Source organism: Micropterus dolomieu, linkage group LG20 (assembly GCF_021292245.1).
Source record: "Micropterus dolomieu isolate WLL.071019.BEF.003 ecotype Adirondacks linkage group LG20, ASM2129224v1, whole genome shotgun sequence".
Taxonomy (NCBI): domain Eukaryota; kingdom Metazoa; phylum Chordata; class Actinopteri; order Centrarchiformes; family Centrarchidae; genus Micropterus; species Micropterus dolomieu.
In genome coordinates this window covers 595,848-608,797 of record NC_060169.1, presented here as the reverse complement: position 1 = coordinate 608,797, position 12,950 = coordinate 595,848, and positions in this window count along the sequence as shown.

Here is a 12,950-nt window from a genome sequence, read left to right as displayed (position 1 = left end):
CCTTTGCAGACTCAACAATAAACACAGTTAAAACAGACAAAAAAACCCAAACAATTTAACTACGTAGCCTTGTTGTTAGTAGTAGTAGTAAAAGCACAAAAAGCAAGGACAACTGAACAAATAAGCAAAATCTGAATAACTCAGCAAAATCAGGCAGGCAAAACGCTCTTATTCTGAAATGCCCCAACGTTAACATTAGCCAGGAGAGAGCGAAACGGGCTCACAGAGAGCTGTTATCTGTAGACTAAGCACACAAAATAACAAATTAACATGTTAACAACTTGTAGGCTAAACGCTCCGAAGCTGAAACACTGCAAAACCGCTGCACAGCCTGTGTCGGTTCTCCTGACGCCATTATCCCACATTTTTCTCCAGTTTCGTTTGTTGTAGTAAAATGTGCAAGATGTGCTGTATAATTAACCTACATTTCGTTCTTTCAATCGCAATTTCAATTAATCGATCAGCTCCAGGCGACACGCAGGGCCACAGGCTGGATTTGAACCCGGGCCACTGCAGTAAGGACTTCGCCTCGTACATGTACAAAATAATGTTTATTAAATGTTTTGTAAATAGTTTTATTGTTGAAATGAAGAAAAAGGGGGGTGCTGTTGAAAAACTGCCTTCCCCTCTTTTTCTTCCTTTTATCAATAAAAAACTATTAACAAAACATTTACTAAACATTATTTTCGACTAAAAAAAGGAGAGCTGCTTCATGTTCTACCATCAATCTGCAAGCCTTCTCTACATGATCTCTGTGCTTTGTGTTTTGATCTATATGCCGTGTCCTTTAACCTGTGTGGAAAATGCCAGCTCATGAATATTTGGTGTCGTTTGCCGCTTTGTCCTCTTTGTACTGTGTTTTTCTGTTACTTGACTGAGTGGCGTCGTGTCATTCAGGATCAAAGCCGATGCGTCCGTCTCGTCTCGGTCCTCGTGGACGTCCAACCATCTCTCAGTCACTTTAATGTCTGCAGGAGGAGGCGAGTTGGATCCATTACAGCTCATTGTGCTCCTCCTGAGGAGCCCGGCCTCCAACTCTGATCTGCGTAACAAGTATTTATTTCATGTCTGATCTCATTCTAATGAGTTACTTTTCCCGCAATTACAGATCATTATCACACACTCGGCTAAAACTGAGACTGATTGAGATGTAAACACACATTAATGTCCCCATAATGGCTCCCATCCTACGCTGCAGTTTGTCTGTTGTTAAAGAAAACTGATCATCAGTGGCAGCAGGTTGGTACAGGGAAATGCTCTCATATTCTGAAGTATCAAGTGAGAAACTTACTAACATACTCACTGAGGAAGTTCGTCTCCAGACTCACCTACGGATCCATTCAGACCTTAAAAAAACTTCACCCCCTCAGTGGAAAGCCACTGATTTATGGTGAAAACTCTTTCCTCCATCAGTTACTCTGATGGACAGATGGCACACCAGCTGGTAGGAGTGTTCAGAGCATTTACTTTAGCAGCAATAGCACAGTGTAAAAGTACTGAATTACACCATGATGTTTGGCAGTTTAGAAGGCTCTGTATTCAAAGTGCACATGTAAATATAAATAACTGGAAGTGCTATTGTTGACTTGTGTGTATGAAGAAGTATCCCAATATGCATTTCGCAGCAGCAATGGCCGAACAATTCCACAGCTGTTGAAATGTTCGCTCTACAGCTGTTGTTGTTTTCTGGGTCGCGAAACAATTTTGATTTAGAATATGTGGTTCAATTATTACCTTAAAGTTTTGGCAACCCGTTCTCCCTCCCCGACTCGTCACATATGGACCCATGGTCAAGACCCTTCGGCCTCAGTTTGTAACTCCCTGTAGCGTCATGGTTCAACGCAGTGGGGGAATGGCGCCAGCTTTTGACGGTAAAGGCAGGTCTATGATATTTAACAGAAAAGACTAAATAAGGAGGTGGTTGGTGTGGATGGAGGGCCAGAACCCGGACTTTGAATCAGGAGACTGGAGTTCATGTCCCATGTGAAACAAAAGTTACGCGAGATATGTAAATTGCGTAAGTTAACTTACGTGTTAACTGACTATTTTAACCCAAACCAGGATCTTTTCCGAACCTTAACCAAGTTCTTTTTGTGCCTAAACCGAACCAAACTGCAACGTTTCAGGACTTTGATAACGTGCTGTTTCAAAATGGCGATGTTTCGAAACTCTAGTGTTTTATTTTGAAAGTCTAACCAGACGTTGCATATTTGTTGTTGCTGAGCGTTGCTAACTTGACCGCGGAGCCTTAAACGACTAATAATGACGCTAAAGGGATACACAGGGCGTTAAAAAGCAACGCCAAAGGGCCTTGACCAATATGGGAAGAGTCTGGAGTGAGAATGTGTTGTTTTGGACAGTAGGACAACTGTGCTGCCTCTGTGGACTTTTGACTCCTTATATATCCTGTACATACATACAGATCTCACCACTTCATTAAAATACACTATAAATAAAGGAAAACAAACAGAGGTGTGGTTTGGAATTAGACTTTACTTTACAGTGAACATCCTCTTGTCTTCAGAGTCTGGACAAAATCCCCCCCATTATGAGACATTTGTCTGTCTTCAAACGTCTTCTTCAAACCCTCCCCGTGTTCCAGTCTCTCAATCTGGAACACGTGTAACAGAAACGCATTCAACATTTCTCACCAGCTACAGTCACACTTCAAGTGTTTGTGGCTGCTGAGCAGTCAGAAAGCCTGCTGTTAAAAAGACGATGAGGCTGCACTTTACTCTTAATTCTGCACCAGTGGATGAATGAATTTTTAAAAATTTTTCATTTTGTACCACACCAACGGCTCATCCCCCATCAAATTATATGAGCTGTTATATTATTAACATAAAAAGTAGCATTAGGGAAAGACTTGGCAGAAGAGGAAGGTCTGACAGACCCTCGACGCTCAATCCAACGCCTCTGAATCCCCGCACACACAACGCATCATAAACAAACACACCTGACAGTGTCAGTGGCTGCAGGTGTTACACACTCACACACAAACAGTTTGCTTTCAGATGTACGATGAAAAGCAGGGATCTGTGAGGTGTAATCCTGTTTTTGACACTTTAAACCTCCTCTGCGCACATGTGGGCCAATGGCGTCACAGACTGCCATTGACGCTTCGCGTCCGTCCTCAGCTTTATTTTCATCTACACAGGAAAGTCATAATTTTAGTTATATAAGTTATAATCCTAGCCCCATTTAATGGACGGCAATTTTCCAGCGGCAGCCATTAAATTGATCTATATTCAGTAACCGCTTCTATATACAGTTGTAGTCTTTCCAATGTGGGATTCAATTTGCACTGGGCATTTGTGCATTTCACTTAATGTGGAGGGCCACAGTGGATCGACACTGGATCGCACACTTGCCAAACACGTACGTATGTAATGCAATTATTTATACCATCTAGCTAACCCACAAAACAGAGTAGTTCACCTTTGTGTGTTATAAGGCTGGTCTGGGACTGTTGATAGAAAAATCAGCCAGACCAAACCAACATGTCAGAAAAACGTGCGATACCACAGACATAACGACAGAATTAACCAATTTTTTTATCTTAATGCAAACACCACACACTCTGCGTTTATACTAAACGGTTTCAGAGTGGCGGTTCTGGGGACTTGGGATCTCACAGGAACTCACGTGATCCAACGTGACTACAGACAGAAACAAAGATGGAGGCAGACTGTCGTCGTCAGCTGGTTGACCTTGTGTGTGCTGCGTTTTGCGCAGAACAAAAAACAAGAGAATCAAACTGTGGATGAAGTCAAGGCTGAGAAGAGGCAATCAGCTGGTTTATACGTTTTATAGAGCAGATACACAACACGCTGGGGACGCTTCCCGGTCAGCTCGCTCTCTGGCTGCTGTGGACTTCTGATCAGGGATCCAGACGGCGACCTTAAGATTATGTCAGCCCAAAATATTTATATTAAAAATAAAATAAAGAAAACAGTGTGTGCACGTGTTAAAAAAAAAATATATATATATATATATATATATATATATATATATATATATATATATATATATATATATATATATAAATAAAATAATTTAAAATAAATAAATAAAACAGTAAAACAAAAAAGAATTATTAAAAAACAAAAAATACCAGTATCGAATGTGAAATAAAAAAATTAAAATAAAGGAACAATTACTAAAATAACAAACAATGAAAATAATAATTAAAAATTTTTACAGAACAATAAACAAGACTTCTCGCTGGGCCGCTGTTTCTTGCACAGGTCTGAAAGCCGAGTCTGGACCCACAACATTTATCTCACTGTTTATTCATCAGTCCAGCCTGTCAGCCCCTCTGTGCTGAGCTCCAACACAACACCGTCTCAGACCGGTATGTTGGCTTTCTGTTTCCTCAAGTGGGTTTCAGTAGTTTTGTCAGCACACAGAAACTTCAGGCACCGTCTATTGAACAAATGTTGAACGCACGCACACTGAAGGTGACGTGGTTGACATATTAAGATCACTGGACCGGTCCTTTTCCTCCCGCTGCCAGCTGTGTTCCAATATATTCTCCTCCGACTCGTTTCTTAAATCTTTCTTGTCATTAATAACCAAATTTGACAGATGGCTCAAAAGCCAAACATAACAATGAAAACCAGATCCCAAGCACCACAAAGGTCTCTCTGCATCAGGGTGGAGAGAGACAGCTGATCAGAAGGGCCTGCCTACAGAGACCCAGCCCACTCATCAGCACAGGTGCCTGCCTATCAGATGGTCAACCTAGAAGGTACAACAGGAAACGCAAAAATAAAACAGGATGTGAAAGTCGGGAATGAAAATAATGTAGTGTTTTTAATCTCATGCTGGATCAGGGATGTTAGAGAAAACATGTTCTTCTACCCAAAAAGGTGAAACGTGATGATCCTAAGTGGGCCCGACATGGACCTTTGACGTCCGAACCTGCTTCTCTTTCTGCTTCTTTTAAGCAGCATGGAACATCTGCACAGATCTTTACCAGTCTGGAGAACTGGACTGTCATTCATCCACCTACCAAGTTAACAAATTAACAAAATGCTGTTTCTCGCGGCCCACAGCGCTCAAAATAAGATCACAATAAACAACTTACAAGATAAGACACTGGACAACACAACACAGTAACTAACACTAGAAGAAGAAGATCCATTTCTGAAACCTGTATCTGAATCTATACTTAACAATAGCAGCATTAGAAGTATTTTGACAGTACTGGGAGTAATAGTTAAATAGTTAAGTAGTTAAATAAAGGCTTAAATAACAGCAATTTTTACAGTATTAACAGTATGTATTTTGACCACCATTCCTATCGTAAGTCGTAATCGCCAGCCTTGTTACTTACCAAACCTGTGTAACTGTAGCTAGCTAGGCTGTGCAGTGAGTAAACCTCACTCCCCGACGCCTAAAGAGACACACTAGGGCCCGTGGGTTTTAGCCACCTCGTTAGCGCCTTCGCCTCCCATAAACGAGGGCACCGAGTCAGGACCGTGCGGTTACACTCACTCAAAGATAAAAACAATTTCTGTCTTGTTTACAATGTGTTTCTGCTTTGTTGTCTTGATGGCGACTGAGCTAACCAGCTAGCTAGCTTTTAAAAAAATAAAATGATACGTGCATGATATGTACAGTCCTGAGAGCAATACGCCAGGGGAAGTGAACAGCTCAGGTAGCTACAGTAGCTCGACAGACGTTCACCAACTAGTCCTACGAGTAGGCAGTACGTCACACCTAGTATCCATGAAGACGTGCAGATAAACAGGCCGTAAAGATGCAGCAAGTAGATCAGACTGCTCTCGGACACAGCTCCAGACATATTGATTCAAAGTTTGGCATAGGCAGGTCTGCAGATGCTGCACACCTGGGATCTGACTTGAGTCCTATATTGATCATCAAGCAGCCCATCCAGAAAAAACGGCTGTATATGTTGATTGTGCAGCTGCTTAGTGGGCCGTATGACGGGAGCAGATGATGAAGTTAGGCGATGTCTAACAACAACAGGACTTTCACTCAGGGGACAGAGGTTCGAATCCCGGGAAAGTCAAAGTTTACTACTTTAAAGTTTTTATATAAATGGGGTTACTAACTTACTTCACCTGATGTAACATACTTATTTTAACCAAAACCATGATCTCTTTCTAAACCTAACTCAGTGCTTTTGTTGCCTAAATCAACAAACTGTGAACGTTAACCACATGTTTAATATCATGTGACTGTGACCGGTAGGCCTCTCACTGGACTGAGACTTTCCAACGGTCACGGCGTTTTGGAAGTCACTGACCTTTTTTGTCGTTTAGGTATGAGGGCGTGTTGTCATCGAGACATGAATATCAGAAATTTGCATAGTGCGAATAATTCAGTTTGATTGCATTTGATTAGCATGTTGTTAGCATGTCTGATTCTCATGCAGCTACGTAGTTAAATTACCGTACGGCGTATTTGGAGGATCCAGACTTAGAAACAGTTCAGGCTTGTGTCTTTTTTTTCATTTTGCTGTCCAGTCTAAAACTTGAAGGGAACGCCATGGTGACAATGACGACGAGTGACTGACAGGTCGATCTCCCCCTCTTGGACACTTTCCTGTTCTTTAATAAGACTTTTGAAACTTTTAAAAGTTCCTGAGGCCGTGCGAGCACAGTGTGTTTCTGTCTGTGGGACTGTTGTTATGCAGGTCAGAAGTTGTTGTAATTTCTTGTTTAGTCACTGCCGAGCCTCGCTGTTCACACTGCTGCTTCAGCTTTGTTACTGTCAGCATGACAAATCACTCGGCCGATTTCAGACCAGCACTTCTCCGATGGGACGCGAGTCATTTAGGTAACAAATTGGCCTGATTATTTTCCAGATTGCTGCTGAAGTGACTCTCAGTCATGTCGCGTCTGAGACGACTGCGTGAGCATTTTAATAACGCCACCTGAGCTTTAAAAAACCTGTCTCCATTCGTCAGCAGTCTTCACCTCTTCTCAGTCTGTCGCCGTCCTTTCCTTTCCTGTTCTCCTCCTCCTCCTCTTGCCAGTCATTATCTCCTCCCTCATCATCATCATCTTAGCTAACTTAAGAAAGCTAACATTATCAGTAGGTCTAATGTTAGCAGAGTGTTTGTTTTGCTTCTGGTGTTCTTGTGTTGATCATCATCATCAGCTCTGGTAGCGCAGAGTAACTGGAGCTACTTCCACCTGACAGAAAAGAGTCTTCAGCTCTTTTATTTTCCAGATTATTTCCATGCATACATACGTCCAGCTTTCCTACAGAGCATGATGAGGCGTATAATCATAGAATCATCTCGTGAAGGGTAGTTATCTTATCATGATGTGCTGAGGGAGGTCCTGCTGGCATGTTTTTACACTCACCATGATGTAGCTGCTCTGTGTTGTTTTCTCTTTGATTAAAACCCATTTCTTTTTGCAGTTTTAATACTGCCCTGAGACTCCAGACTAGTCAGCTGACCAGGTCACAGAGAATTCTCCCTGTCCCGATGGCCAGTCTGTCAACCAGATAAATCTTCCCCTAGATGTTTGTCAAAGGATGATTTCTGCATTAATGCAATCTAATGTTTTAGCTGCTCTTTTATAGCTAACCCCAGACAGTGAACGGTGTTTTACTGAACAGATGAGGGAATTCAGAAATACTTAATTGTCACAGTTGCTCACTTTGCACATCAAGTGTGTACGGCGGGAGACATTGTCCTAGATGACAATAGCTTGGACAGCATCCTTCACTCTGACACCACCAACAGAGAGTCCAGCTCCAACCCCACAGTGTCACTGGGATCAGTTTGAATGATCAGCTGCTCTGCAGTGGAGAGGGCAGGCAGTTGCAATTTTGACCAGAGGACCGAACGTCTTTCTTCAAACACAGTTTGTAATGACAATAGAAGGGAGAGCAGGCCGGTTGTATTACATGCTAAATGAAGTGACACTGTCTGCTATGAACAGGAAGTAAACAGTGCCTTTCCCGTAACCTTGCGAAGGAAGAAAACACCTTTAACTGTAAACATTAAAGATGGTGACAGCTGCAGCTCCTCAGAATACTGACATATGACAGAAAACACCTCCAGTCACAGAAAACAGAAGCGAGATGCAGATTGCACACAGTGTATATACAGTACACTGTACATGCAATAGATAGCATTGCTTTTCTAAATCTCTGTATTTCCTGTTTGGATACGTCTCCTTGTATGGGGCTTGGCGGTGGTCCTGAAGGAACGGGTCCGAGGTCGCTGTCAATCAGTCGTTGCCGTAGCTCGCAGCCCACGTCAGCCTGTACGTGCCTCTGAATGTGCCAACTGTTTCCGGCTCCAGCTCGGACTCTGTGTGGGAATGTCCTCAGAAACACAGACAAACAACAGCTGCTGCTCTGAGTCATATCTCCTATTCTAATGTAATAACGCTCATTACCACTGTGCACATTTGTTTATGGACTTTTAAGACTTTATTCGTGGTGTCTAATTGGCTGTTTCTCTGCTTGCGTGTTACTAGCTTCTGACTCTCTTTGTGTTCGCTGTCAGCAGATCTGGAGACTAATTTATCATTAACCTGCTGCACAGAGCTCAGGTCAGGGGGTTCCTCATCTGCGCTGCTCAGGGAAAACTCAGGACATCTAATGTGACACATGCACACATTTTGTTCAGAAAGTTAATCTCCACAAATCAAATCACTTTTTCACTAATAGGCCCACTTCTTGGACCTACTGTACTTACTGTAGTTGCACAGTTTTCCCCTGCAATGATTATTACTGACATTTAATTGTGCCACAAATGCAAATGTTTTTGGTAGAGTTGAGCTGGAGTCTGGAATTAGAGTAAAATGTGTCAATATCTGTTTTACTATTGGATTCAAAAAGCTCAGTTCTGATGCTGCTCTCTAAATAGTTTTCTAATAAATACAGCAGCTTCTGTTTAACCCATACCAATTTCAGGCTTCAATAACTAACCTCAATTAAGCCCCGCCCATTCAGACACGGAAACATCTCATTTAATTTGTTGAACAGATACAGATAGTGGTGTACTTGCTCATCCCTAGTTTTTAGGTTCGTGGGGAGAGTTAAATCAGCAAAACAACTATAGACACTTTCCATTCCCAGAAGTCACTTTGTGCTACACAGTAAACCAACAAATTTTAGCTGGTATGTTGCAAGAATTAATTTACTTATGAAAAAACAATGTTTCTTTTAAAGATGACCAGGGGAAAATACTGAGTGAAACTAGTTTCAATAAATATGATTTATGTAGGGGAAAGGTCTGCTGATGTTATCGTGCTGACCCAAATCATTTATTTTTATTTCAATTAAATTCAACGGGGCTCCTTTTTTATTTTTTGCTCCTCCAATATTATCAATGTTTGATAAGAAATTTAATCTGTTTATTTAGTAGGAGGACCTGAACTTTTTTCCAAAACTGCTGAAAGCTTAGCTTACTTTTAGCAAGACCGTAGTAGCGAGACATTGGATATCATATACGCTGCCATTTATTGACAGATGTTACAGACAGATTGAAATCAGTTTTGTGATGCATATATGTGGGTGTAAGTGTAAACTGTAAAAGTGTTTTACATTTTATCCAGATACAAGACAAGAAAGGGCAAGTGGAAATGTGGCCCTGGTTACGTCTGGCTATGTTTGGGCAACTACTCAACTTGGTTAAGGTGAAGGAAACATTGTGGACATTCTTAAGAGAAAACAATTTTGACTGCTGGAAGTAAAGAGGATAAAAATCAGCCCATCAACCCACCTGCCAAACTCCTCCCTCAGAGGTTTTGCAGTGTTTTAATGTCACTTTTTTTTTTTTAAATGCACCTCAAAACCACTCAACGTCGACGACATTCAGTCAGTGGTGTTTACAGCAGGTCATTAAAACTTCATTTTCAATGTTGTCATTTGAATTTATAATGACTAGGGCCACAAGTTAATCCTGTCTGTGTGTACACTCCATGTGTGGGTTCCTGTGTAGTTGGCGTATGTATAAATGTCATGTTTAACCGCATGTATTGCTGCATTAATTAAGTTTGTCCTGTGCCGCTGCATCTGTGCGAGGCTGTTTACTGACCCTGCGGGGCCGAGCATTAACGACCCCGCGCTCACTCATCAGCCAACACACTTAAAGCTCAATTTGTTCTCATTATAATCAGCAGAAAACACTGTCAAAATTAATTTTCTGTAGAGAGCACACAGCACTCTTTGCTGACCCTGGTGTTTTCTGTGCTGGGTGGGGTGATACACTGCGCCGAGCCATGACTAAAAAATGCATCTTGAAACGTGACAAAGCCATCTAAAACCTGCCTGCCAGTCAGCAGATACAGTGCTCTGTCTCCCCAGGCTGCTCGAACTGGCAACCAGGCACTAGAGGAGAAGCCAGATTTTCCTCAGCTGACTCGTAAAAACACACATTTGTCTCATCAGGCCCTTGTCTCACTCTCCAACCTGTCAAAAATCTGTATTTTCTTTATATCTGCACTCTCAGCTGCAGCAAAAGTCCAAATAAATAAGTCAGTGTGCACCGTGGGAAAGCCGGACTCATTCCTGTTTCTGGCGTATTTAGATTTGGTGTCTACAGACTCCAGCGTCTGTAAAAGGAAGATGAGTCCCCACAATGTGACTGTATGAACAGATTTGATGATGCACAGGGAGGTAGCTGCAGGCTGTGGCGTGCTGTGGATCTGTTTGTATTTATAAAGACCAAATATAGGAACACAACAAGTCAGGACTGTTACTACTCATCCTGTCATCTGTCAGCACAGAGACGAAGGATGCTGCTGAGAGGTCTTTTATTGAAGTATCGTCGTCAACCGAGATACATCCCGACTGACTAAAGAGGGGGTTTTTGTTTGTAGTAAGTGGAACTTTAAGCCTGACGAATTTATTATCATGAAAACATTTTTAACTGTAGTTTTGAAAATGCCATTTTTATCATTTTATGTGTCACTGCAGGGAAGCTCATAGTCCAACAAACGACAAGACGATCTGTCTTCAGGGGAATGTAACAACACGTCCTCATAGCTAAATGACAATATGACATATAAGACCTTTGGAATGTAAATGCTCACAGAAAATATCTGTTTTGATAAAGCTATAGCTTCCACGATAGAAACTGTACACCGTTCGTGATATAAAAAGCTCTGGGATGTGCACATATTTGATGCGTTACCTGATGATGCTGCATTGGTGAGAGGTATCTGGGGCGCTGAAACTTCACTCTGTCATAAATTGACCTTTTTATCCAGTTTTAAGCCCCAATTTTACTCTTCACTTTTGGATCCTGGCTGTCTTAACAAGGTAAATGTTCTTTATTGTTGGACGTATGGATTTTAAAGTTTAAAGCGATATTAAGTTGGCCCTCAGCTGGACGTGGCCACCTGGTGTGGCTGCAATGTCGCTCCGTTCACTCTCCTCTACAGCAAAACACAATTTTATTCTTTTTTTTTTTATTTCTTGTGGGATTACTTTTATCTTGTACCAAAGTTTCTCGTTTTTAACAATGTTAACGATTGTGCTACGACCATGTTGTCCTATGAGTTATTCTTGAGCTGAATTCAGTGTTTGAGGACTGCAAACTTCAGTACTTCAGTTAAGGGAGGATATCCGTCACCTGAAGTCAGAGCTTTGGAAAATAATCAGTACCGATCCGATACCAGTGTATAATAAATAAGATGTTTTCCTCACATATGGACGCAGGGTCAAGACCCATCGGCGTCAGTTTGTAACGCACTGGCGATCCCTGTAGCGTCATAGGTCAGCGCCGGGGGGGGGGGGGCGTCAGTTTTTGACGGAAAAGGCAGGTATATGAAATTTAACGCAAAAGACTGAGTCATGAGGTGGTTGGGGTGGATGGGGGCCAGAACCTGGACTTTGAACCAGGAGAGTGGTGTTCGTGTCCCGTGTGAAACAAAGTCAACATTAAATATTTTTTATTTAAGTTATGCGAGTTATGTAAATTGCGTAAGTTACGCGAGTGACGTTTGTTAACTAACGTGTTAACTGACCTACGTAGTTATTTTAACCCAAACCAGGATCTTTTCCGAACCTTAACCAACTAGTTTTTGTACCTAAACCGAACCAAACTGCAACGTTTCACTTTAATAATGTGCCGTTTCAAAATGGCGATGTTTCGAAGCACTTTTATTTTGAAAGTTTAACCCGACGTTGCATATTTATTGTTGCTAAGCGTTGCTAACTTTACCGCGGAGCCTTGAAAAATGAGCGGTACCCAGGGCTTTAAAAAGCAACGCCAAAGGGCCTTGACTGAGCGCCAAGATGTGATGTGTTGGTGAGGAAGAGACTGGGAATCATTCTCTTCTGTTTAAGGCAACATCAGGCTTGACTTGAGCATTGCTGTCAGGACCGGGGGCCAGAAACTCAAACGCAGACTTAGAGAATGAACAGAAGTGGTTTATTGTGCACAAGGGTGACCCGGGAGAGGTTGGGGTGAGGTGGTTGTTCCGAGGGCCGGTGGCTCTGGTCCCCGAGCTTCGATGATTCCGGGGCACAGGAGGGAATCCGCGTGATGCGTGTGCAGGTGTCCTGAGGTCGAGACAGAGAGAGCAGTTAAATACTAGTACAAGGGTTCAGACGAGATACTGATACTTATTTTATTTATTTATTACAGGGACAGTGCATATTCATAAACATTTCTGTCAATATGCCAGAATTAGCCTAAAGGCTATTTTTCATCTGCAGTCCCTGGACAGATGGTAAGAGTCACCCTAAAAAAGATTACATAGTACATAGCACTAAAAAATTAAGATACATTTAGTAAAATATCTATTATATTAGAATATACAATCTAAACACATCAAAACAACAATCGGACAAACATCACGTAAAAACATGTCACACACATAAGGAAAAAAAAAGTCAACAGTGTGCGTTAAGAGCATGTGTAGTAATAGGTTAATGTTGACAGCTCTGATGATCAATAAGCCATTTCCTTAACTGAATCTTAAATGAACTATACGTGTTTATATTTC